Genomic DNA, 24,453 nt, shown 5'->3' with positions numbered 1-24,453 from the left:
GCCGAAGCGTTCAAGATGCTTGGGTTCACGGCTCACGTTGTGTCTTCTGGAAGCCGAGCTGTCCACAAGAACAACCAATTTCAAAGGTAACCCTCCCAACCCCTCCTGTCTAACACTGGGGGGCGGGGAGCACGGCAGCAAGTTTACACAGCTTTCACTCAGTGGGGAGGCCCCCAGCTGGACCTGCAGTAAGTCATCCGCATTGGACCCTTGACTTTGCTTATAACTGGTTCAATATTTGCATAGTGAGATCACACTCGGGCCTCCCCTCCCCGGGGATGAGCTCTCACTCAGCCACCACCGAGGAGAGCCTACCAAGAGAAGCCCGCGGTTTCAGATACCAGGGCTCTGAGCCCCAGACTCGCCCCCAGGTGTGACAAGGTTGACGCAAGTGCTCGGCCACCTTCCCGTTAGGAGCTGCGCACCGAGCACGGGACTCTGCCCTCCCGCAGACAGCATCCCCAGCGCTTGCCCGAGGCAGCACGCGCTGCCCAAGGGGCAACTGAACCCTCCTAACCCTCCAGTTGCCCGCAGCGGAGTTACTCCTTCCCTTTGGTTCTGCTGATAGGAGGGTTTTTCTCTCCTCAAGCATATGAGCAGAGTTTGCTGAAACCCAACACAGAAAAATAACCATACTGAAAAGATCTAATTATACGGCCACTGTCTCAGTGGGAAAGTGCAGTGCGCTGGGTTTCCTAAGTCCACATCGTGACGGCGGGGAAATGCAACCCGAGATGAGAAACTGAAGATAATTTCTGAAGACCACTGCGCCCCGAACCCACCAGGCCGACAGCAGCTTGTTATTCTGAGTTATGTTTAAATAATACAACACACACACATACACACACACACACAGCTCTGAGTGGTGTAGCCACTACTGCCAACAGCCATCCCAACCCTATTCCTGCTGGGCTGAGTGCTCTAAGGCCACACATGGGTCCCAGGCACCGCCGGAACCCCGCGGCCCGACACACAGAAGTGCTGAATAATACTCATGAGCTGGAGTCATGGGGAAGGTTCCAGACTCCCAAAAGGTCCGAAGTCCAGGGATCAAACACCATAGACTCTCTGCCACCCATTCGCAGGGTGCCTGACATTAAGACCAATAATCCTGCACCTTATCGTCCAAACAGAAGTGACTCTGGTGTGGTTCATTTCCCCGTTTCCCCCTTGAGCTCGGAAGAGGTGGCCTCCAGGACCTTATCACTGTCCTCCTCCTCCTCACCCACCCTTCCAGCTAAATCTGATGTTCATTTGTTTCTAAGAGACACATGACTGGCCGGGGGTCAATCTTCCTGAATTGATCAAGCCGTCATTTGTCATTTAAGTCAACTCTGATAATGAGCTTCACCACAGAAAGGAGACAGCCCTTCCAAACAGTGATAACTAATTCATGACATTCTCAGAAGGCGTCTTAGAAGGAACCCGACTCAGGAGGCAGCCAGACGGGCCCTACAACTCCAGACCCATCACTTAACTAACAGAAGACACTGCCCGGTTGCCTTGGCCCCCTGAGCCTTAATTCCTCCGTTTATAAAAGCGAGGTCTACCAGCTCCCCCCCGCCCCGCAGGACAGCTGTGAGTCCTTGAGAGCCTGTGGGGATGCAGCCCCCACCCCAGGTCTAGCGGACAGTCCCAGCTCTGCAATGTGGTCAGAGCACTGCTCAACTCACAGAACTATTGTGAGGATCACAATAGGCTAGCGGAGGAGTGGTGCTTGGTGGTGCCCTGGGCCTGCAGGCCGAGGCCCCCCTCTCCACAATCTTCACCTCTTCTCAAGAAGTCTGTGTCGCCAATGAGCTCATAATGAGTCAGTCACAAGCTCTGCCCTCCCAGAGCCCACTTCGAGGGGTTTGAAGTCACATCCTGCCTAGCCTAACTCAACATGATTTATTCCACCCCAGGAATGTAGCTCATTTCCCAGAATTTTGTAAAGAAACTTTAAAGAGTTTGATCTTGCAAGGGACTCCATTTACAGGCTCAGCTGGAGTGGAGGAGGAGACTTCGTTCGGTTCAGACCTGTAGGCGGGAACCAAACAAAGTCAGGCTAAAAGAGGCCCCCTGAGCATCTCACCCTGGAGTGCCAACGTTCTTGTTTTTTTTTTTAATTTCAACCCACAGCAAAAAAAAAAAAAGATAAAAGAAAAATTTCATTTAAAGGCTTTTAATCCCGAATACACACAAACAGGTCAAACAAAAGCTCCACGATATGATATATACTTGGTATTTTCCATTGAGTCTATTTTGTTTGGTGTTAAAAACACTGGAAGTAATTTCATGACCCACCAATGAGGTTTCAGTTGACCGTATGAAAAACGCCAGTACGAAAAACGCCAATCTGACTCAGCTGTCACTGGGTAGATGAGGCTCGGACTGGTCCAGTGACTCGCCCAAGACCACAAGTTAGGTCAAGCAGAAGCTCTGAGCCCAAAGCCAAAGCAAGGCTCTATGGGGGGGTCAAACCTCCAGCAGGTAGGACAGCAGTCACCTGCCATGTGCTGGCTGTGTTCAATTGCCCACTGCTCCATCACCTGACCCTGACAACCGCAGTAAAGCCCGGGCACACATCCTGTGACTCTGCCCTATTCCTGCTCCCCACCCTCTCCCTTCAAAAACACACTCAGAGGCTCAGGAAGGTGAAGCAAACTGCATGGATATGGACATTTAGAAAACATCCTTTGAGGACCTGGAGCCCAGGGGGGTAGAGGGCAAGGACTGCGCTCCCCCGGTATGCAGAATCCCAGCAGATCCAATCACTACAATCAGAACATCACCTCTCCAAGCCCCAGTCCTAAGCTAAAGAGACACCCAGAAGTGACATGATATTAACAGCTTAATGCAAGAAAGATCATTATCCTACAGGGATAAGCTCAGAGAGGGTGCTCTCGGTGTACTTTTGTCCCTGGGTGGCATAACCTAACCCTGCAATGAACAGACCTTCATGCCTGCTAATAGCCTACTGATGGCATGTTTACAAACACACACACACACACACACACACACGTGCTCGAGGGCACACGTTCTATAAACAAGAAACCCAAAGTTCTCTCCAGATCAGTGGTTCTGAACACTTTCGGCCAGTTAAGGACCCCTTTGAGAATCGGTGGAAGGCAGTGAATCGTCTGCATACCACCTTACGGAGCTCACCAAGACACTCAAGTACAGTCCATGGACTTTTAGAAGCCCCCCAGTTACAATTTCAAAGGCAAAAGGACACTGGAGTGGCCTCCTTCTCCACCAAGGCAACATGAACAAAGACTTGAGAGGACTCTCTTTCTTCCTTTCCCTCCAGAGGGGTAATCAGGATCTCACAAAAGGGGTCAGACAGGGCAAAAGACAGCCAAGACAAGCCAACGGTGCAAGTTGTTGTGGCAAGTGGGGGAGACTCAGGATGGAGAGGGAAGGAGGCCGTTTCCCCTGAGCTGCTCTGGATCACCCTGGACTGCGGGAACAAGACATCCCAAACGGAATGGCAAACAGCCTCTCCTCCCTCCGTCTCCATCGCTTGGGACGATTCTCAAGTGAGCCAGCAGGTGCCAGCCCTAGGCACACAGGCTGCCTGGAGGACAGAGCCAAGCTCTCCAGAGAAACCAGGGGAGACAAGCAGCATCCCAGAGCCTTCGGCCTCCCTGGGGAAAAACCACCCAAATACTAGTCACAAAGTGAAGATAAAACCCACGAAATCTCCCACTTTACAGAAAGAGTCAATTTCTAGAGAAGGTTGTGGCAGCACCCTCGTCTGAAAGGCAGGCCAACCCAGCTGTCCTCGAGCAGGAAGCCCGGCTGGCATGACCTCACCTCGTCCTTCACCAGAAACCTGGCGGCTGCTTGTTTTACCACCCGCCAAGAACTGCTCCTTTGCCCGGGCCCCAGTCTGCTTCCAAAGGGGTCAAGGCTGAGCTGCGAGCGCGAGAAGGAAAGAGCGGCGGCCCCTGCCCCACGCAGCTGCCAGATTAGGACGTGCACACACACACAAACCTGTACACACACAGACATGTGCGTGCGCACAGCCCAGGGATGCGGGATCGGGGCCGAGGGTGACCCTTGTGGAGTCGGGCCGCCCTGGGGCGAGCGCTACAGTCTCTACTCACAGGTGGAGGGAATGTCTGGGGATGTTACTTAAATGCCCCAAACCTCCCTTTCTTCATCTGTAAAATGGGCATCATGAGGCCCACACCCCAGGGCCGTGCTCACAAGTAACAGCGAGCACTTGGTTCTTGTCACAGGAGATCGCGCCAACCCACGCGGAGACCCTGGGCAGTAGGTTCTAGCCATAGCCTGTTTTGCAGAAGAGGAAACTGAAGCCCAGAGTATCTAAATGACTTCGTCCAGGGCACACAGGGAGTACAGTTGGTGTCTGTGCCCTAGAGGTCCGCCTCCCGGCCGGCTCACCACTCACTTCACCCCCTGAGCAGGCGCTGAGTACACGAGGACGTGAGGTTTGTCAAGAGCCGATAGCAATCATCAGGAAGGGGAAGGAGCCTGAGGTGACCCACCGCCACCTGCCTTGTCACATGCAGTAGAAGCCGTCCTCCTGGCTCATACCCAGCCCCTGGGGTGGCCGCATTTCCCTGGCAAACTCCTTTTCAACTTAACTCCCCCTCCCCAATCCCTCCCAGCTGTCCCCTTCGGATCCCACTGAAGAGCCTGGAATTTAAAGCACCTGTAGTTGTCGGAGACCTTTCAACCACAACCAATTCGGAATGTCCCAGGTCCAGGAGCACAAAGGCTGCCTGGTAAAGCCCCCGGAAGAGCTCTGAATCCCGCCCCTGATCTTTGCTCAGGTCCGCACACAGTATCACATTCTTCAGATTCTTGTTTGAAAGCCAGAAGGGGGGAGGGGGAGGGGGAGGGGCCTCCACCATTTCAACCTAAGGATAATTAGAGCCTGTGACTTGTTTTAAAGGGGAAGAGGGCCAGCCAGCCTTTCCCAGCCTCTCTTGAATACATGTCTGCTGAGGTGTGTGATACTGCAATAGTCCGCACACACACGGCTTTGCAGCCTAGAAGTGTCCTCACTTTGAAGACACGTAGGCTCCGGCGCACACAGCTATTAGGTGGTGGGAAGGGATGCTGCCAGATCCTCAGTCTCGCCCTCGGAGGCCCCTGTCCATTACTTCTCTGACATGAGGCTTGAAGGGCTGACCAGAAAGTCAGCAGAACTAACCCCAGCCGGTTTGGAGGAAGGAGTCGAGATGGTTGGAGGTGAGAAGTCACAACGCTGATGGGGTCCTGTAAATGCCACGGTGCCCAGCGACCAGTAATTAATCCCATAATGAGGCATTTTTCATGAGCACTTGGCATGACACAGCCACCTCCTCCTCAGCCTGGCAAAGGCAGGAAACAGTCAGTGGGCGGCAGGCCTGGCTCTGGGCAGAAGGCAGGCTGAGAGCAGAGCACTGTGGGCTGGCAGGCAGCTCGGAGGAGGCGGCATCGGGAATTGGAGGGAGAAAAGCCAGTTTCCCCGATGGAACCAGGCTGACCAGACCTCACACGCCTGGCCGCGCATCCCCACCTGCTGCCCACTGACGTGTCTCAGAGGGACAAGGAGGGCTGCATTTTACACCTGGCCCCATAAGCCAGCGAGGTGGCCCTGGGCCTCACTCTCTAAGGCAGTGTACAAAAGCATGACCTACAAACCCCAACTTCACAAACATTGCCCCCCCTCGCCCCCACTGAATAGGTTAAAAGGGATGAGAAGGCAGGACAGGCGATGAAAGCAGATATGGACCATCCAGGAGCAGGGGAGGATCTGAGCTCTCTCACTCGCTACCTGGGACTCGGCACTTAGGTTCTTTGAGTCTCAGTTTTCCCAGCTATAAAATGGGAACATTAATACTGCCCCCCCCCTCATGGAATTGGGAGACTTTCATTGCAACAACCTGAGCCTGACTTCAAACTTTATAGTGATAGAAAAAAACTGATGGGAATAGGTTTTTTTAAATGGATAAAAAGAGATATTTATAACAGACCGGCACTGTGCTGGACAAATTGTGTATAAATAGTGACGCCTAGGTGGCTCAGTCGGTAGAGCCATGTGACTCTTGATCTCAGGACTCTGAGTTCAAGCCCCAGGTTGGGGGCAGAGCTCACTTTAAAAAAAAAAAAGTTTTTTTTAATTTGTGTATAAAATCAAGCATATAAACAATAGACCCAAACTTCACTGAACATCAAAATCCTCTATGGGGACGCTCACTTTCCTCATTCCAGAAATGAGGAAAACAAGTGCAGAAAGGGTGCACGGCTTGCCAAGGTCAAAGAGCTGGCAGGTGGGAGAATCAGGATCAGGACAAAGGGTCCGATTCTGGAGCCTGCTGCCTATTACGTAAGTACGAGACATACACACATCCCAATGGTTAAGACTCAGAACCCAAAGAAATAAAGCTTTCTCCCCGACGTCATACAGAGCCAAGTGCTGGTGCAGATGCTAAGCCAGCACGCTCGGGAGAACATATTCCCTGTTTCTCAAGCATACATTAAGTGCCAACCATGGGCGAGGCATGGTACAAGGGCCCCAGGAGCAACAACGGAAGCAAGACCCAAACGCAGGCCAGCACAGAGAAGTGCCAAGAAGCCCCTGGTCCAGGGGAGTGTTGAAACGGCAAGGGAAGCATTATCTGGACACAACTAGGATTTTAAGTCTCAGTTCCTACACCAGCATTCTATAAAGTGTTAGCCGTCACTGTGTAAGAATCAGAGGAGAGAAGCCATCTCCAAGAACGACTGGCTGGTCGACAAGACCTGGGTGAGGGGTGTGATCACCCCGGTAGGAAGGCGCAGTAAGCTGGAAAGAACAACCGGTCCCTTCCACAAGCCCAGTCACCCTGCCCCTTGATCACAGCGGCACTGGGCAACGGAGAGGAGGAAGCAGGATAGAAGGAAAAGGTGCTCTAGTGAACGAGGGGCAGGTGAGCGGACAGGTGAGGGCATGGGAACGGACACGTACCAGGACCCACCATGAGTGGAGTTCACGGAAGGCTCAGGGCCTTCCTACGGTAGCTACTCAGAGAACACTGATGTGGGTTTTATCAGCCGCACTTTATGGAGGAGGAAACTGCAGCTGGAAGCAGTGAAATAAACACCTGAGGAAATCAAGAAAAGTCCCTTGCACCTGGAAGAATGGAACGACGGGCCCTGGATTATTAGAGAGACCGCCGCTGATACACACACCCACTCCCTTCTCCCATTTCGGACTGAACTGCGTCCCCACCTCCCCAAATTCACCTGTTGAGGCTTTAACACCCCGGGACCTCCGAATGGGACTGTTTGGGCGATGGGCCTTTACAGAGGTGATAAAGGTAAAATGAGAGCATTCGGGTGGGCTCCCCAATCTGCCCGGTGTCCTTGTAAGCGGAGGAGGACAGGAACCACCAGGGCTGCGCGTGGAAGGCACCCGGCTGCAAACCAAGGACTTCCAGACTCCCAGGGAGTGAGAGTGACAGTCCTCTTGTCCAAGCCAGCCTGGGGGACTCCGAGCACGCCCTCACCTGACCGTGGCTTGCCTGCCTGGCTGCTGTCTGGTTCGCCCCCCTAGAATGTAAACCGCAGACTCTGGCTTCATCCAGACATGCGCCCCGCACCTAAGCAGTCTCCAGCACGGTCCCAGCATTTATACATATTTAACGAACAAATACACTGAGTGAAAATAACCCAGCTGCTACTTCTAGAGTCACCCACTCCGTTGCCCATGGCCCGCTGACTCCTTCTGCTTTATCTAACTCACTAGTCCGTGTACCCACGCCCCCCCCCAACACAGGAGTGGCACCTCACTGCAGACAGTATAAATTCCAAGATAATCTCTAGCTTCTAACCACCACCGAACAGTAGTGTAAACAAGGTGACAGGAGAAAATCTACCAAGTGCTGAAATCCCCAGCTTGTGTTGTATTCTTATCACCAATTTTCAGTCAATATGTAAAAACAAATAAGGTTAGGTTAAGGCGCTGGTTTGGGTTGGGTTTGGTTTTGGGTTTCCTGAGTATGTGTTCAAAGGGTGGCATTGAGGACGGGGACAGAAACTCTCCTCACCCAACGGCAGCCCGCGCAGCCCGGGACTGATCCAGATCTCACGGCAGGCTGCAGAGGGGGCTCAGGGTGATGGACCAAGCCTGAAAGTGTTCCAGCGACCCCGTCTGGGGCCCGCCCCTGCCCTCTCATTTCCTGGGCGGGTGGGGTGGGTGACAAGCCTGTGGCTCCTTTCTGAACAATTCAGGATTGCCCTCCTGCTCTCTAGGAAGACAGTGGAATCGGGGCAGGCTCCCTTGAGCCAGGAGCTGAGGGACAGGGACAGTGCGGGGCTGTACCGGGCAAGGAACACCTGCAAGCTAGCCACTGATCTGGAACGAAAGAAAACACCTGAGCGAAGACATTGCATTCCAGTTCCTAGACCCCTGACCACACACCTTCTCCCCTCATGCCCAGCCCAGCCCCAAAGAACTCCCTTATCATTAGGAACATCCATCCACTCCAAAGCAGCCACTAGGATTCTGAAACTTTCTCTTCACAACAAAACTAAACTGTTGCAACTTGTTGCTACAATCCAGCATCTTCCCTGGGCGGCAGGAGCCACAGCAGAGCCCAGTGGCCTGCCAGTGGCTTCTGGACATTTCTGAGACCGCCCCTGCCCATCATCCCCTGCTGCCTCCTGCCCAGTCACAGAGCGGTCTCTCCGTAGGGCCAGAGGGGCCATTTCCCCAGCCTCCCCGTGGACAGGACTCCTTGGAGCCTCCGCCCCTCGCTTCTTCCCAGAGTGTTTTCTGGCCCAGGCCTGTGAACTGCATGAGCCACTGCGGGGGCGGGGGGGGGGCAAGTGGGGGGATGGCACTGCTGGAGATCTTCCTCCAATGAGCCCAGAAAGATCTCCCGGGTCCTCGTTCCTAAGCTGTCTCACCACTAAAAACAAAGTGCTCTTCCATCAACTCAAATTGGGCGCCCGGACTGCCATTTCCTCCTGGGCTCACCTGAGGGAAGTGCTTTTTCCCTGAGTCTAGACTGGAGCCCCTTGAGGGCAGGGCCTGGGACATCTCACTCATCCACAGCCTCCTCTACATCCCAGCCACCGAGCAGTTTCTGCCCTAGAACTTAGGCTCAGGATGTATTTGCTGAATGAATTTCCAAAGAGTCACTAAAATCCATGGAACTTTTCTGGCAGTGTAAATAATGGTTCTTCCCCTTTGTGGACCATTGCATAGCCATTAAAATAATAACTGTGGAGACTGTTGTGACACAGGACATTTTATGTCACAGCACTGAGTAAGTCAGGACCTCTACAGTATGCATGCCCGCGTGTGGACAGGGACCCCAGAGAGATGCAAGCAGTGGATGGGGTGAGGAGCAGATCGGCTTCTTAAATCAGCTTTGTTATTATACTGTTTGTGCTATAAACACCCCTCCCCCATTTTACTTGAAAAAGGAAACTAATTCCAGTAACAGTTACATCTCTCCCAACACTCCATGAACGGTCTCATCCCCAGTCCTTCAGCTGGGAACAGTATGCCGACCACACAACCAGAGGGCACAGGCAGAATGCCCAGCAGCCACCCAGAGGTTCAGGACCTGGGAGTGGAATCCTGCACTCCCCCATTTCACAGGAAATGGCACAGGGACGTGGACCTTAATGGGCCATATGGGCTACAGAGGGGGCTGAGAGTGGGACTGGGGCCTGGCACTGCTAGAGAGGAGAGGGAATCCTTTACCACCTGAGCAACAATGCTCCCTGCACATTCCATACCACATCCCGACCTGCAATCAGCTCAGATGCCTCCTCCCGGAAGCCTTCCGAGAGTCCCCTAGGCCCTCTCCCCTGGGATGGCCATCAGCTCCTGGAAACAAGGACCCCGCTTCCTTCTCCTTCACCTCCGTAGTCCCGGCACCCAGCCCAGTGCCTGGAATATAGAGTAAGCTCTGGGGAGTGATAACTGAATGACAACGGTCAGATAAGCAAATGAAGACGGAAAGAAAGAATGCATGTTTGCAAGTGGGCTGAGGTCAAGAAGAGCCCTCTAAGTCAGGATGGCAGTGAAGACCAGCCAGGGCCCAGCTAAGGGCAGGCAGCCACAGCAGCCAGGATTTACACTGCTCAGCCATGGTTTGTCACCTGCCCTCCCTTAGGACCAACCGCAGACATCTGAAGAATGGCCAGATGTGGTTAAAGGGGATGTCAGTAGCCAAGGCAATGCTAGGGAACCGGCAACCTTGCTCTGAGTAGCCATCCGCACTATGGGATGGAGGCCCCATTCTGCAGCAGCCCAAAGCTCTGCTGCTTTCATTAATCCTTGGCCACCAGTGCAAGAGGAGGCCTTGGGGACCGGCCCAACCTCTCACCGTCAAGTGAGGAGACACAAGTTCAGGAGTGAAGGGCATCTACAAAATCACACAGGGGTCTGGAATCAGAGTGCCGGAATGTGAATACCTGCTCAGTCTCCTCATCTGTAGAATGGGCTAGAAGGTAAAAATTACATGACATAATTCACGTAAAAGCACCAGCACTGTGCCTAGTACACAGCACATGCTCAACAAAATGTAACTATTAGTACTGTTACTATCATTAGCACAGCTGGGACTTCAGCCCAGACATCCTGATTCCCAGGCCAATGCCCTCCCAACAGAGCCTCTTCCTTCCTTCCTTGCCCACCTTCCCCATCTTCCCTCCTCCCTGCCCAGGCAATTCTAGCCTCCGGGAGGCTGGCTCAAGATGCTCAGAAATCCCCAGTCACCCAGGGTTGCACAGGCCTGCCTCCTGTGATCAATCTCCCCCGCAACCCCCATGTCCCAACTTCCTGTCACAGGGTAAGACTCCTGAGGATGAAGATGGGCTCTCTGCCCTCCACCCCTACTGAAGCCCCACCAAGCCCAGCACAGTGAAGGCCATGCAGCAGGAGCCCAAGGAGTCTTTTGATGACTGAGATTCACCAAAGAAATTTGGGGTCAATACCCTCATACCCAGTAGCTGATCTTAAATATTAAAAACAGACGAAAACTGGAAGCAACTGGGTGGCTCAGTCAGTTAAGCGTCTGACTCTTGACTTCAGCTCAGGTCTGGATCTCAGGGTCGTGGGTTCAAGGCCCCATGTTGGGCTCCAAGCTGAGTGTGGAGCATACTTTAAAAAAAAAGAAAAAAACTTTAAAATGACTCCCTGCCACCGCTTTTCTTACCCCAGAGATCTCCAGACAAGTGCCTGACATGTGCGCTTTGTCAGATGGAGAGATGAGTAAATGGCATCCAAAAGCTCTAGCTGCCTGGGCATCCTCGTCCCCAGGCTTACAGGAAAGGCAGCAGTGAGCCCAAACACTTCATACAACTAGGAGCCTCCTCTGCACCAGGCACCGGGTGAGAACCTAGGGATCTAGACTTGAACGAAGACCCCACCTCTCTGACCCCCAGGTCCTCTGACCCCCAGGTCCTCAGTCCAGTGGGTTCTAGCATCTTCTCCCCCATCCCAGACCAGTTGAATTAAGTCACCCAAATCAGTTCCAATGCGTGTCTTTGTTTATCAGACAGGAAGCTCCTTCCCCAGCCCAGTGACTTCATGCAAAACACAGGAAGTGTGGTGGCTTTGAACACAGGCAGCTCTAAATAAAGGAGCCTCTACGGCTCTGTAACAGCCTTCTTAAAAAATGCTTCATTAACGCAGCTCAGATCAGTGTGACAAGGTAAACTGTACCGTGTGGTAAGAAGGATGCGGGGCGCCTGGGTGGCTCAGTTGGTTAAGCGACTGCCTTCGGCTCAGGTCATGATCCTGGAGTCCCGGGATCGAGTCCCACATCGGGCTCCCTGCTCGGCAGGGAGTCTGCTTCTCCCTCTGACCCTCCTCCCTCTCATGCTCTTGGTCTCTCATTCTCTCTCTCGCAAATAAATACCATCTTAAAAAAAAAAAAAAAAAAGAAGGATGCGAAGGTTGAGACTGTGACAAGCTCGGCATCCAATCCAGGAGACCTTCTGGCAGGTTCTTCAGCCATCCTCATCCCCACACTTTGTTATCAAGGGACAGACTTCTTGGAGGCATTTAAAATCTTTAAAATCTTGACCACGTATTTCCTCCCACCCGCAGAGGACGGATGATGTTGATGAGAACGTGAAAAAGGAGGAAGAAGGAGCGGGGAGGAAAGAACTGGACCGCTTTCCCTATCTTTACATGTAAATTACAAGCCCCAGAAAAAGCAGGCATCTCCATGTTGCTGGCAGGGAAACTGAGGCGGTGGTCTAACAGTTAGCTAGAGAAAAGGCAACGGGCTGGTCCCAGCTCTGCCTGTTCCCAAAGCCCTTGTTTCATTCCCTCTACCCAGGGGCTTCCGATTGAAAATAGAGAAATCGATCTCCTCAGTCCTTACGTGACTTAAATTACTAGAAACGAGGAGCGGCTGACAGACAGTGGAAAGCCAGTGTGGCCCTCTGAACGGCCCACCCTGCCGCCTGGCACCACCCCATGTGAAATATTGATTTTTGAGCTGTGGGAACTCTCAGCTGAAGGGGCCCTGTCCAACTGGAAGAAGTTCAGAGAAACCGAGAACACTTCCCACCCAATGTCTTCACGGTAGCGCCCCTCCCCCCCAAAAAGAAAAAGACGAAGGGTGTGGAAGAGTAGACTCTTGAGAAAAGATTAAAGGAGCTAAGTATGTGTTGCTTGGCTAAAAGGTGCATAAAGGCCAAGAAAGGGAAGATAACACTTTAAAAACACTTTTAAATGAGGCCATGTGATTTTGAGAGAAAGGCTCTGGCACTGAGTGAAACCAGGAGCCCAAGCTTTCTACCAGCTCACTGAGGGAGCTCCTTCTCTAATGGGGGTGAAATTATCCCCAAGATCCCCTCCAGCTCACATATTCTGTAATTCTAAGTAAATTCGGTAAGGAGGGTTTTTTACTGTTGTTCATTTTTCTTTTAAAGCAGGGCATCATTTAGAGCTACAGGCCACATGAAAGGGTAGTCTCGAAGATGCAAAGCTCCCAAAATGTGAATGTCTACAGAGATGGAGGTGAGAGGAACCTCCCCCCAAGAGGCCCCCTGCTCCTGTGGGTGGGACAGACTGTAAGGACCAGAAGGACCCAGGACCTCTGAGAGGCAGGGAGGAAGCAACGTGAGGGTGGTGAGGGTGGTGAGGGTGGTGAGGGTGGGGGAAGATTGGCTACACCTTCCACTTCCCCACAGGCCTCAGCCCAACCTGCCCCAGCAGGAAGCCACACCCTTCGGTGGCAACTTCCGGAAGCCCTGCAAGGCTCCCTCCAGCCCCAGTGGGAGGGATCCCCATGGAGCACACGGAGATGAAGAGCCTCCGAAAGCCACTGAAGAGCGGCAGTCTGGCCCGGACACACTCCCACAAAGGCCTCGCCCTCAGCCACAGGCCATCCAAGAGCCTCTTTTGGGTCCACCTGTGGGGGGCTGGGTTGCTGTGTCCCGTTCTGGGTGCTGAATCACCTCAGGCTTGAGAAACTAGAGAGCAGAATGGGGCCCGAGAGATGCCAACGAGAGCCCGCCTCAGTTGCTTTTTAAAGAGACACACATCAGGTGCAAAAGGGCAGCTCCCCTCCTGCTTCCCAAATATCTGGTGTCTTCACAGCATGAGGTGGGGAGCTGGGGACAGGGGAGAGGATTCCAGCCAGCATCCAGCCTTCACACCATCTGCCCATGTGGTGGCAGGCCCATTTTAGACCCAGGCTCATTTTGTGTACTCATGTGTGACTCATGCCATTCCTCCAGGAGGCCCAGAGGCTGCCTGGCAGGGACACAGACAGGCCTGCCCGAGACCCTGACGGGGTCTTTTGCTGGCTTCGCCACAGAAAAAAGGCCAACTCAGTGGTGAGCAAAGGTAGCAGCTTCTCCGGGACTCACATCATCCAAAGCTAAAACGGTCTTTCTTGAGAAAGCCATCAGGGCCCTCCAATTCAAAACACCCTTTTGATCACATTTTCTCAAGAATTTGGGCTTTTCCACTGTTATTAATACATTAAAAACCAGAAGCCAGAAGTTAAGAGGGGCAACTAGGGACAGAGGGGAAAGGGGCACGCTAGTGGCTGCAGGGACCCCAACTTTCAAAAAGAGAATCCAAGCGAATAAAGGTCCAGTTTAGCCCTATGGTCAGAGTGGGCTCCCCAGGAAAGAACAGCATATGATTTGGAGCCAGGGGAATTGTGGGAAGCCTGGCAAAAGGGTATCCCGAAATACTTTCCAGATACACACTGCGGGCTTCCTTTTCTCATACAGCAAAGAAAAAGCAATCATCTATCATTTCCCAGAATATAAGGGAGTGGATCAGAATAGGCGTTTAAGGAGTCACTCTGGGGGCACCTGGGTGGCTCAGTCGTTAAGCGTCTGCCTTCGGCTCAGGTCATGATCCCAGGGTTCTGGGATCGAGCCCCACATCGGGCTCCCTGCTCCACGGGAGGCCTGCTTCTCCCTCTCCCACTCCCCCTGCTTGTGTTCCCTCTCTCGCTGTGTCTCTCTCTGTCAAATAAATAAATAAAATCTTTAAAAATAATAATAATAATAAGGATTTACTCTGGCAATATGATGTCACGGGGAAGAAAACAGGACCCAAAATGTTCCAGCCATGAGAGCAAGTCAGGCCATTTTTAAGACCCTTCCTTGCACACAAAAGGCACTCAATATGAAATTGGGAATCGAAAGCAATGCATTTTGAAGTTGAAACCTACAACACTGGCCAGAAGACCCCCCTGGATTTGGACAACTAATAAACCTGAAAAGGCCATGTAGTGAAGAGTAATGCTCACCCCCACTCCTGCTTCCTGGGCCCCCTTCCCTTTCCGGAGGCAACCACAATTACCAGCATCTCATTATCTTTCCACGCAGAGTCCAGGCGACATACCCTGTTTTACAAAAAAGGGGAGCACCATACATCCTACTTCGCACCTAGTGTTTTCCATTGGCAACACATCTTGCAGAGCACGCCCTATGAGGACTTACAGATCGGCCTCATTTTTCTAAGGGCTACAGTGCAGGCTCCCCACTGTAGAGCTGTGTCATGATTTATCTGACCCTTTGGATGGGCAGTTTGCTTCTTTCCTGTCTTCTTCTATGACAGTGCTGTAAAGAATATCCTCAGACACTTCCTCTCGCATTATCTGAGTTTATCTGTGGGTTGAATTCCTAGAAATGAGGCAGAGGGACTATGCTCTGGCAGACACTGCCAAACTTCCTTTAACTTACACTCCCATCAGTGTAGGGCATGAGAGCGTGCCTTCACCACTGGGACATCTCGGAGGAATTAAAATTACTGTAGTTTCCAGTTTCCCAGGCACTCTTGTGTTTAACGGGTGGGCATGACGTCTCTGTAGGATGACAGGGCCCTTTCTACCGAAATCAAAATTTTCCCCCAACCAGAGCCAGAAGCCAGGTCTCCAGACCCTCGAGTCCTGTGCTCTTTCCATGTCACCCCTTTGGCTCTACCCTAGACCTCCTGGATCACAGGAAACCAGGTTTTAGAACTAAAACCGCAGTCTGCACACCTTCTGCCTGGGCCAGAGCCCTGAAACAAGGCTACTCAGCACAAGCTCATCACTGAGTGCATCCAAAAGCATCAGCAGATGCCCCACCCACCCACCTGGGCCTCACAGTCCACAAGCACTCTACACACTCATGTACACACACAAACACCCCTTTTGAGAAAGCAGGATGAGCACTGTGCAGGAGCTGGGACCACCACCTACCCTTCCCTTCCCCGTTTCCTCACCTGCCATTCACACATTTTCTTAAAAACTGACATAGCCACTGTGTATCAGGCCCTTTACACACCTTCCTTCTTTTAGTTCTCACATCTAACCCTTCAGGGCAGGTACTCATTCCCACATTACAGAGGAGGGCCCTGTGGCTCCGGGAGGTGATATGACGTGCCTAAGGTCATAAAGCTAATTAAGTGGCAGGGTCAGGATTCGAACTCTGCCTAGCTCCAAGGCTCACGACCCCACTCTTCCCAGCTCTAAGAATGGCATTCTGGAAGTCACAGGAGCACCACCACTTCCCAGGGGGCGGCCAGGGCTCCATTCCGTTGTCACCAGAGGACTTGAGCCCAGGAGTTCAGCACACCAAGGGTTAAGGCCGAGAGGCAGCGACTCTGGGGCTGCACAAAGGGAAAATGCACTTCCTGCCCCTGAGGGCAGAGATGCTGTTTTATGCTCAGCAAATTAGGACGTTTGTTTAATTAAGACGACACACAGATTTTGTTATTCTAAATATTTTTGGAACATGATGCTTGGGAGGAAGCTGTCAAGGCATGGATTTTTTTTTTCCCCCTATGCTTTGGGTTTCTTTCTCCCCCTTCAAGGGAAGGGTAAGGCCAGGCTCAGAGGAAAACAACAGCCAACCCCTCCCCTCCTTTTGAAATAAAGATGTCAAGCTGGTAAGGGCTGTCTTAATACTTTATCGAAGGATTAGAGAAGAGGAAGTGAAGAAAGCACAGCGAGCCTGGTTTCTAGCAATACCCTAGCAGGCTACACAACAATGCCGCATTTTCTGAGCGCGCTTTTCTCCTCAAAAGCTAACAGATCCTCGTTTTGTTTTTTCTGGAGCAAGAACAGGCAAAAGGCAGCCTGTGATTAACATGCATCCTTCATCCTGCAAGAGGGAAGTTGTCCCATCTCCAACCCCTTAGGTTAAAAGATTTAAAAATTTTTTTAAAATGTAAAAACCAGAGAGCCGGGACTCTGATCCTCTCTTCCCTCTACCCTCCTGTGCCCTTCAGGCAAAGCAGCCCCACGGAATGCACCTCTGGAGCGGAGCTGCCCTTACCTGCACAGAGCCTGCCAAGCCAGACACCTGGATCTGCCCACAAGCACTGCTGGGGCTTGCTGAGTGTGAAAAGCAGAGCTCTTCGGGGTCCCCCACAGCCAACTGGGGGGCACAGTGACTCCAGTTACATGACACAATCTCTTGATTGCTCAGCTATGCACTAAATGAGGCCTCACTTTCCAACACTGAAGGCTAGCCTCAGTTTCCCAGACCTGTAGTGTGCCCCTCCTTCCAAGGCAGCTTCCCTCCAGATCCCCCCTTGCTGCAGACATAAGTGGTGGCCCCTCTCGGAATTCCTCGTCTCTGGTGCTTGGGATACTCCTCACAGGCTGCCTTTGTATTTCAATCATTCAGACACTATTTCCCCCGGGGGGGGGATTGGGAACTCCTGGAGGGCAGAGGCCTCTGGGATCTCCGCAGAGTGGGCTGGCTCCTTTTCTCCAGTCTCCATGACTCACCGTACCTTTCTGAGCACCATGTCATCTTGGCCTCACAGTAGAGTCATCCGCAGATTTGTCTCAGCATTCCCTAAGTGCCCGAGGGCTGGGGCCAGGTCTTACTCAACCTCACACCCCCCCACCACCTGGCAGAATCCCTGGCACAGAGCAGTTAAATATTTGCTTAATTACACATCTATGTACCCTCCCCCTGCACCTCGCAGCCTTGTATATAAATTGACTGATATTAATCGAGTAATTGTCTAAACAGGCCTTAAAGCAGCCTCCTTCCTTACCAAAAGGGGAATAAACCTCCAGGTGAGGTTATCAGGTAGGTCTCAGTGGCGTCAAAAATGGCCACAGTGTTGCAGGAAGGAGCTAAGGCTCTCTTCCCCTTCAACAGTTACTCAACAGTTACTTTGAAATCCTCTTAAACCCAGAAGAGGATGCAGTGAACCGAGGAGTTGTTGGGCCTCTCAAATGCCCAGCGGAGAGAGGCCGCCGGTCTCCAGGACCTGCCAGGACCTGGAACTTCCCGGGAACCCTACTCCCCACACCGGCTGGGTGGGGCCACAGACAGCAGCCGGGCCCTCACCGTGCCCCCGCCTCAAGGCAGCCGGCAACCCTGTCCTGGAGGGTACTGCGTTTTATAAACGACTGGGCTCCCTGCAGGGATAAGGGGGTGCAGTCCTGCCCCGGACGTGGCCCCAAGACATGACCGAGTGAGGCCCCCCGGCCCAGAGAAGCGGGGGAGGCAGGGTAACAACCCCGGATCTAGCCCAACCGGACGATGCAACGGCGCAGGCCTGGTCCTAAAGGAGCAGGGCCCAGCTCCCCGCCCCCGCCGGCGTGGGGCGGCCCCCAGGTGCGGTGGAATCAGGTGCGCTCCGGCCCGCGCAGATGGCTGCGGGCATTCCTGGGCCTTCCTCCCCCGGGTAGCGGAAGTCAGAAGTCAACGGTTGAGGGGCTGTCGAGGGGAGGGGGGGGTGAGTCCTTCCTGCCTCGCCCGGCACCCTCCGGGTCCCGGTTCCCCACGCCCCACTGCACCTCGCCCCGTCGCCCTCCTCCGCCCAGCCGATCGCAGCCGGGCGGATGAGGAAGTCGCGAGCGGAGGGCGGAAACTGAGCCGAGTGCAATGTCTGCAGCAGGACCGTCCGATTCTGACTCAGGCGGACGCCCTGACAGCTGCCAAACGGTCCCCGCCTGCCCGTTACCCACGCGAAAACGCCTGGAAACTTCCAAAGGAGCCGCTGCCCCGAGCCCCCCACCTCACGCTCACTCAGACGGGTCCCAGGGACAGCGGCTCCCCGGAAGGGGTTAAAAAGTTTGCCCAACTTGGGCACTTGGCGAGGCGAGGGCGGGGCGCGTGCCCCGGCAGCAGGGGGAGGTCGAGGCTCCCGGTGCCCCGCCGGGGAAGTGCGCCGGGCAGGGGGAGGGGCGGAAGGTTTCCGGGGAGCGCCGGCCCCGAAGCCTTCGCCTGCTCCCGAGGCCTCGCCTCCAGCGGCGCCCTCCCCGAGCGTCGCGCAGGGGGTCCCCCGGCCCCTCCCGGAAGGATGCGGTGCCCCAGCCCGGCCCCGCGGTGTTCGCGCCCGCCCGCGCCGGTCGCCGGCCGCGCCGAGGCCGAGAACCACACGTCGGGCCGCTCGCCCCAGACGCCGCGCGTCCCGTCGCCACCGCCCCCACCCGGGGCGGGACCGGCCCCGGTTCGCTCACCTGAACCTGGATCTGCGCCGGGGAACGGGCTCTGCTTCTCCCGAGAGGGCTTTCTCGAACGCCTGTGCGACCGCGGGGAGGGGCGAGCACGCGAGGCGGGAGCTGCAGCAGGTCAGTCTCGCTCAGCCTTCCGTGCCCTGCCCGGGAACCGCGGTGATCTGCGCGCCTCACCGCACCCAACTCAGCTCCTCGCCGCCTTCCCGCCCCGCCCTTGCAGCCGCCCGCCTATTCCAGCCCGGCGCCGGCTCGGGGGCAGAGCCTGGAGGGACGACACCGCCCACCCGGACCGCCTCGCCCGCTCCAGCCCGTCCCCGCTCTTGATGGACAGCCACCTTGGCCTGTGGGAAGGGGGCGGGCGGAACCTCTGGGTCCGGCGGAGTGGGTATTCATCCTACCCCCCCGCCCCCACCTCCACACGCTCCACCTTCCTCTGCGCTTCCTAGGCGGGAGCCCCGCCCCCGTAGGGCGGGCCCGACGAACAGCTAGGTTCCAGGGGGAGGATTGACACAGAGAGAGTCCAATCAGGAGGAGGAGGAGGAGGCTAGCAGAGGGCTCCGGCCAGGATTTTGGTGCATTGCCGAGGCCGGGCGAGGCCGGGCGGGAGCCGGCTGGGAAGGTCTGGGGCTCTGACACCCCGCCCCTCGAGCTGTTTTCCCGGTCCCATGTCATCCTACCAGAAGAGCAGATATTAAGTACCATATATGGGAAAAGTGCTATTTTACATAATTATGATGGCCTGTGGGGGCGGGCATGGATTCAGCCCCGGATCCGGTGTGGGCGCCCTGAGTTCGATTCCTGACCCTCTCTTTAGAACGGGCGCGCCGCGGTCTTCCAGCTTCCAGACCTTTCCTCAGACGGGTTCCTGGGGTGCACTTCCAAGCCTCTTCACCTGCACGGGATTAATTCGCACACTTCCCTTCAGATATTTGTTACCAGTGTTTCTTGGGTGTTCTTCTTTTCGGATAGGCAAAGAGTCACTCTTTTTGGTTACTTCCCACGACACGAGGATAAAAACTTTTTTTATTAAAAAAATTTTTTTAGGGACGCCTGGCTGGCTCAGTCCGTAGAGCATGAGACTCTTGATCTAGGGGTTGAGTTCAAGACCCAGTTTGGACGGAGAGCCTACTAAAAAAATTGCTTTTAATTAAAGAAAAAAAAATGTTTTACATTTCTCTTTTAATCCATCTGGAATTTAGTTTGGTTGTGGAGTGAGGGAGAAATCTAATATAATTTCCCCAGTAGGCAGTTGTCCATTCCTTATTCATCACCTTTCCAACTTACATATGCTCAGACCTGCTTCTGAGTTGTATCCATTGACCCTTCTGTGTGTTCCTGTGCTATTTCCAAAATACTTTAATGATGGTAGCTTTATAATACATTTTATATCTAGGAGGGCAAATTTCTCATGACACTTTCCTTTTGGAATGTTCATACTATCATGACTAAACTATAACTTCAGGAAAAAATGTATGATGTAAAAGCAAAAGAGCACTGGAAAAAAAAATTGCAACCCTGAGAATTACTACCAACAATATACAAAGAGCTCTTCTCAGTCATTAAGAAAAACCCCAAGTACTCCAAAATAAAAATGGCCCAAAAAAGGAACAGACAATAAAGAAGAAACATAAATGGTTAATAATTATGAAAAAAAAATTAGCCATTAGAAATGCAAACAAAGAAATGCAAACAAAATATCATGAGATGCCATTTTTCACCTAACAAATTAAAAAAAAAAATTAATAAGGGCGCCTGGGTGGCTCAGCCGTTAAGCGTCTGCCTTCGGCTCAGGTCATGATCCCAGGGTCCTGGGATATCGCCCCACATCAGGCTCCCTGCTCAGCGGGAAGCCTGCTTCTCCCTCTCCCACGCCCCCTGCTTAAGTTCCTACTCTTTCTCTCTCTCTGTCAAAATAAATAAATAAATAAATAATTTTTAAATTAATAAAAGAATAAAAATGCCCAGTGTTGGCCAGGTTTAGAGATACAGGTAGGAAAGTAAATTGATCAATTCTCTCTGAGAACTCACCATAAAAAAAATAATTGGAGGGGCACCTGGGAGACTCAGTCGTTAAGCGTCTGCCTTCGGCTCAGGTCCTAATCCCAGGATCCTGGGATCGAGCCCCGCATCGGGCTCCCTGCCCAGCAGGAAGCCTGCTTCTCCCTCTCCCACTCCCCCTGCTTGTGTCCCTTCTTCACTCTGTCTCTCTTTGTCAAATAAATAAATAAAATCTTTAAAAATAATAATAATAATTGGAAAAGTGAACAGAGAGTGGTTTAAAAGGTACTCTTTTCAACATTACTTAGAGTCACTAAATCTTAGAAATAATTGTATAATATAAGAGATTGATTGAATAAATGTTGATACATCCATACGTTTCAGAAATACCCAAAAAGTCACTAAAATTTTATTTAGATTTGTATTTACGATTTAGAATATACTAAGTAAAGAAAAGCAAATTATAAAATGCTATTATAGTAGGATTTCATTTATTTTTGTGCAGTGTTGTGTGTCTATCTGGGGGTGTGTGTGTGTGCATATGTGTATGTCTCAGAGAGACAAAATGAAGTTTAAAAAGGATTATATTAAAGTGTAAATAAGGTTTATGTCTTGGTAGAAGGATTGTGACTGATTTTTTTTCTTTTGCTTATCTGTGTTTCTAACACGTATATCACTTGCATAATTTGATCAAAAGTAGAAGAAAATGACTCACTTCGATGTCACCTCTTCTAAAATGTCTTCCCTGACCCTGCAGGCCAGTTAGGTGCCTGTCCTTTGTACAATCGCATCACCTTTCCCTTATCTCTCTCACTGCACACTAGATTTCAATCCTCCATCCCCTGGCTGTTTCCCCTGCCCAGGCTGGGGGCTGCCTGAGGACACATAGGGGTTGTGCTTTATTTGTCTCTATGGACCTGGAACTAACACAAGGCCTGGCATAAAATGGTGCTTAGTAAATACTTGAGCAGGACTCAGCATCTATTTCCTTATTTGTAAAATGGGTATAATCAATGGGTCTTTCTTAGCCCCAAGGACTGCTGAAAAGAACACAGGAGACCCAGACCTCAAGTTGTTCTCTAAACTGCTACGTAGGGGTACCTGAGTGATGAAGCATCTGACTCTAGATTTCAGCTCAGGTCATGATCTCAGGGTCATGAGACTGAGCCCCGCATCAGGCTCCATGCTTGCTGTAGAGCCTGCTTAAGATTCGATCTCTCCCTCTCCCTCTGCCCCTCCCAACCTCCCTCTCTAAAAAAATAAAATCAATAAACAGCTAAGTAGCATGCACTTACCATAGAGCATTATTGATAATGTTCATTTCCACTTTCCTCATATCCCCAGCCTCCTGGCTCCACCCTGTCCTCGGAACTGAGGTTGCTAAGAAGATGGAAGACCTCTGTTGGCCAGGCCCTCAATTCTCTCCTCCCCATCCACTAGCCGAGATGCTTCCCTAACTCTGGAAACCCTGGTAACCCCTCCCGTATCTCCCAAGAACCAAGAACCTGTATCCTTGATAGTGTCTACTCTTGAAAAATTTTAGGAAAATACTTCATCTATTTTGTCTGAGAATTAGAATAATATTATGGTTGTTATAGAAAATACTAAAAAGAGAGAAAATCCAAATCACCCATAAACTTACCGCCACAATATCGCAACTATTAACAAACCTTGCTGTTTCCTTCAAATCTGTAGACACACCCACAGATATTGAATAAAATTGAGAGGTCCAGGGGCGCCTGGGTGGCTCAGTCAGTTAAGCGTCTGCCTTCGGCTCGGGTCATGATCCCAGGGTCCTGGGATCGAGCTCTGCATCGGGCTTCCTGCTTGGCGGAGAGCCTGCTTCTCCCTCTCCCGCTCCCCCTGCTTGTGTTCCCTCTCTCACTGTCTCTCTCTCTGTCAAATAAATAAATAAAATCTTTTTTTTTAAGATTTTATTTATTTATTTGACAGAGAGAGAGAAAAAGAGAGAGCGAGTACATGAGAGGGGGGAGGGTCAGAGGGAGAAGCAGACTCCCTGCCGAGCAGAGAGCCTGATGCGGGACTCGAACCAGGGACTCCAGGATCATGACCTGAGCCGAAGGCAGTCGCTTAACCAACTGAGCCACCCAGGTGCCCCATAAATAAAATCTTTTAAAAAAAAAATTGAGAGGTCCACATATATACATGATCACCTAATACATTACAAAGGTGCCACTGAAATCAGTGAAGAAAAGATGGTCTTTTTTTTTTTTAAGATTTTATTCATTTGAGACACAGAGATACAGGGAGAGATCTGAGAGAGCATGAGCTGGGGGAGAGACAGAGGGAGAGGGAGAAGCAGGCTCCCTGCTGAGCTAGGAGCCCGACGTGAGGCTCAATCCCAGGACCCTGGGATCATGACCTGAGCCGAAGGCAGATAGATGCCTAACCATCTGAGCCACCCAGGCGCCCCAAGATGGTCTTTTAAATAAATGGTGCTAGGTCAGTTGCATATCTACATGTGGAACCGTGAATCTTCACCCCTACCCTTACACCATTTATGGAAATAGTTCAGGATGGATCAGAGTCCTAAATATGAAAAGCAGACAACAAAAGTTCTAGAAGTAAGCCTAGGAGAATTTCTCCATGACCTTGAAATAGGCAAAAATTTCCTAAGACACAAAAAGTATAAACTATAAGAAAAGACTGTCAAATTCAACTTAATTAAAATTAAGAACTTCTGTTCATCAAAAGACACATTTAAGAGAGTGAAAAATTGGGGTGCCTGGGTGACTCAGTTGGTTAAGCAACTGCCATCGGTTCAGGTCATGATCCTGGGGTCCTGGGACTGAGCCCCGCATCGGGCTCCCTGCTCTGTGGGGGAGCCTGCTTCTCCCTCTCCCTCTGCCTGCTGCTCCCCCTGCTCGTGCTTTCTCTCTCTCTGTCAAATAAATAAAATCTTTTTTAAAAATTAAATAAATAAGAGTGAAAAATCAAACCACAGACTGGGAGAAAATAATCACAATACGTATATATCAAAGGACCTGTATTCCGAATTTATCAAGAACATCTATGTTAAGAAAAAGACATGCCTGGGTGGCTCAGTCGGTTAAGTGTCTGCCTTCGGCTCAGGTCATGATCCCCGGATCCTGGGATCGAGCCCCCCATCACATTCTCTGCTCAGCTGAGAGCCTGCTTCTCCCTCTCTCTCTGCCTGCTGCTCTGCCTACTTGTGCTCTCTCTCTTTCTGTCAAATAAATAAATAAAATCTTAAAAAAAAGAAAAAGAAAAAGACGAGGTGCCTGGTGGGCTCACTTGGTAGAACATGTGACTCTTGATCTTGGGGTTGTGAGTTCAAGCCCCACACTGGGGATAGAGTTTACTTAAAAAAATAAGAAGAAGAAGAAGAAAGAGAAGACAGACAATTTTTTTTTAATGGGCAAAGATTTGTATATGGGCACTTATAAAAGAGGGTATCTAATTACCCAGGAAGCAATAAAAAGGTGCTAAACATCATTAGTTATCACAGAATGCAAATTAAAACCACAACGAGATACGAAGATACGAAATGTTGGCAAGAATGGGAGCTACTGGAACTCTCATAAATGGC

The 24,453-nt window shown here is 51.8% G+C and overlaps 1 protein-coding gene across 2 annotated transcripts in view; it reads right to left on the bottom strand.

Moving 5' to 3' along the window:
- Nucleotides 1–19,107, bottom strand: part of MYH9 (myosin heavy chain 9) — a 91,239-nt gene extending 72,132 nt beyond the window's left edge. Inside the window, exon 1 of one of the 2 annotated variants that reach the window (XM_021687398.1) lies at nucleotides 18,888–19,107. The gene's annotated coding sequence lies outside the window, so the exon portion shown is untranslated. The remainder of the gene's footprint in view (nucleotides 1–18,887) is intronic. The other variant, XM_044915335.1, reaches the window with a different exon arrangement.
- Nucleotides 19,108–24,453: the final 5,346 nt, after the last annotated feature.

This window comes from Neomonachus schauinslandi, chromosome 5 (genome assembly GCF_002201575.2).
Source record: "Neomonachus schauinslandi chromosome 5, ASM220157v2, whole genome shotgun sequence".
NCBI lineage: Eukaryota > Metazoa > Chordata > Mammalia > Carnivora > Phocidae > Neomonachus > Neomonachus schauinslandi.
Note: the sequence above shows the minus strand (reverse complement) of the source record. Positions and strands in the feature narration are given on the sequence as shown.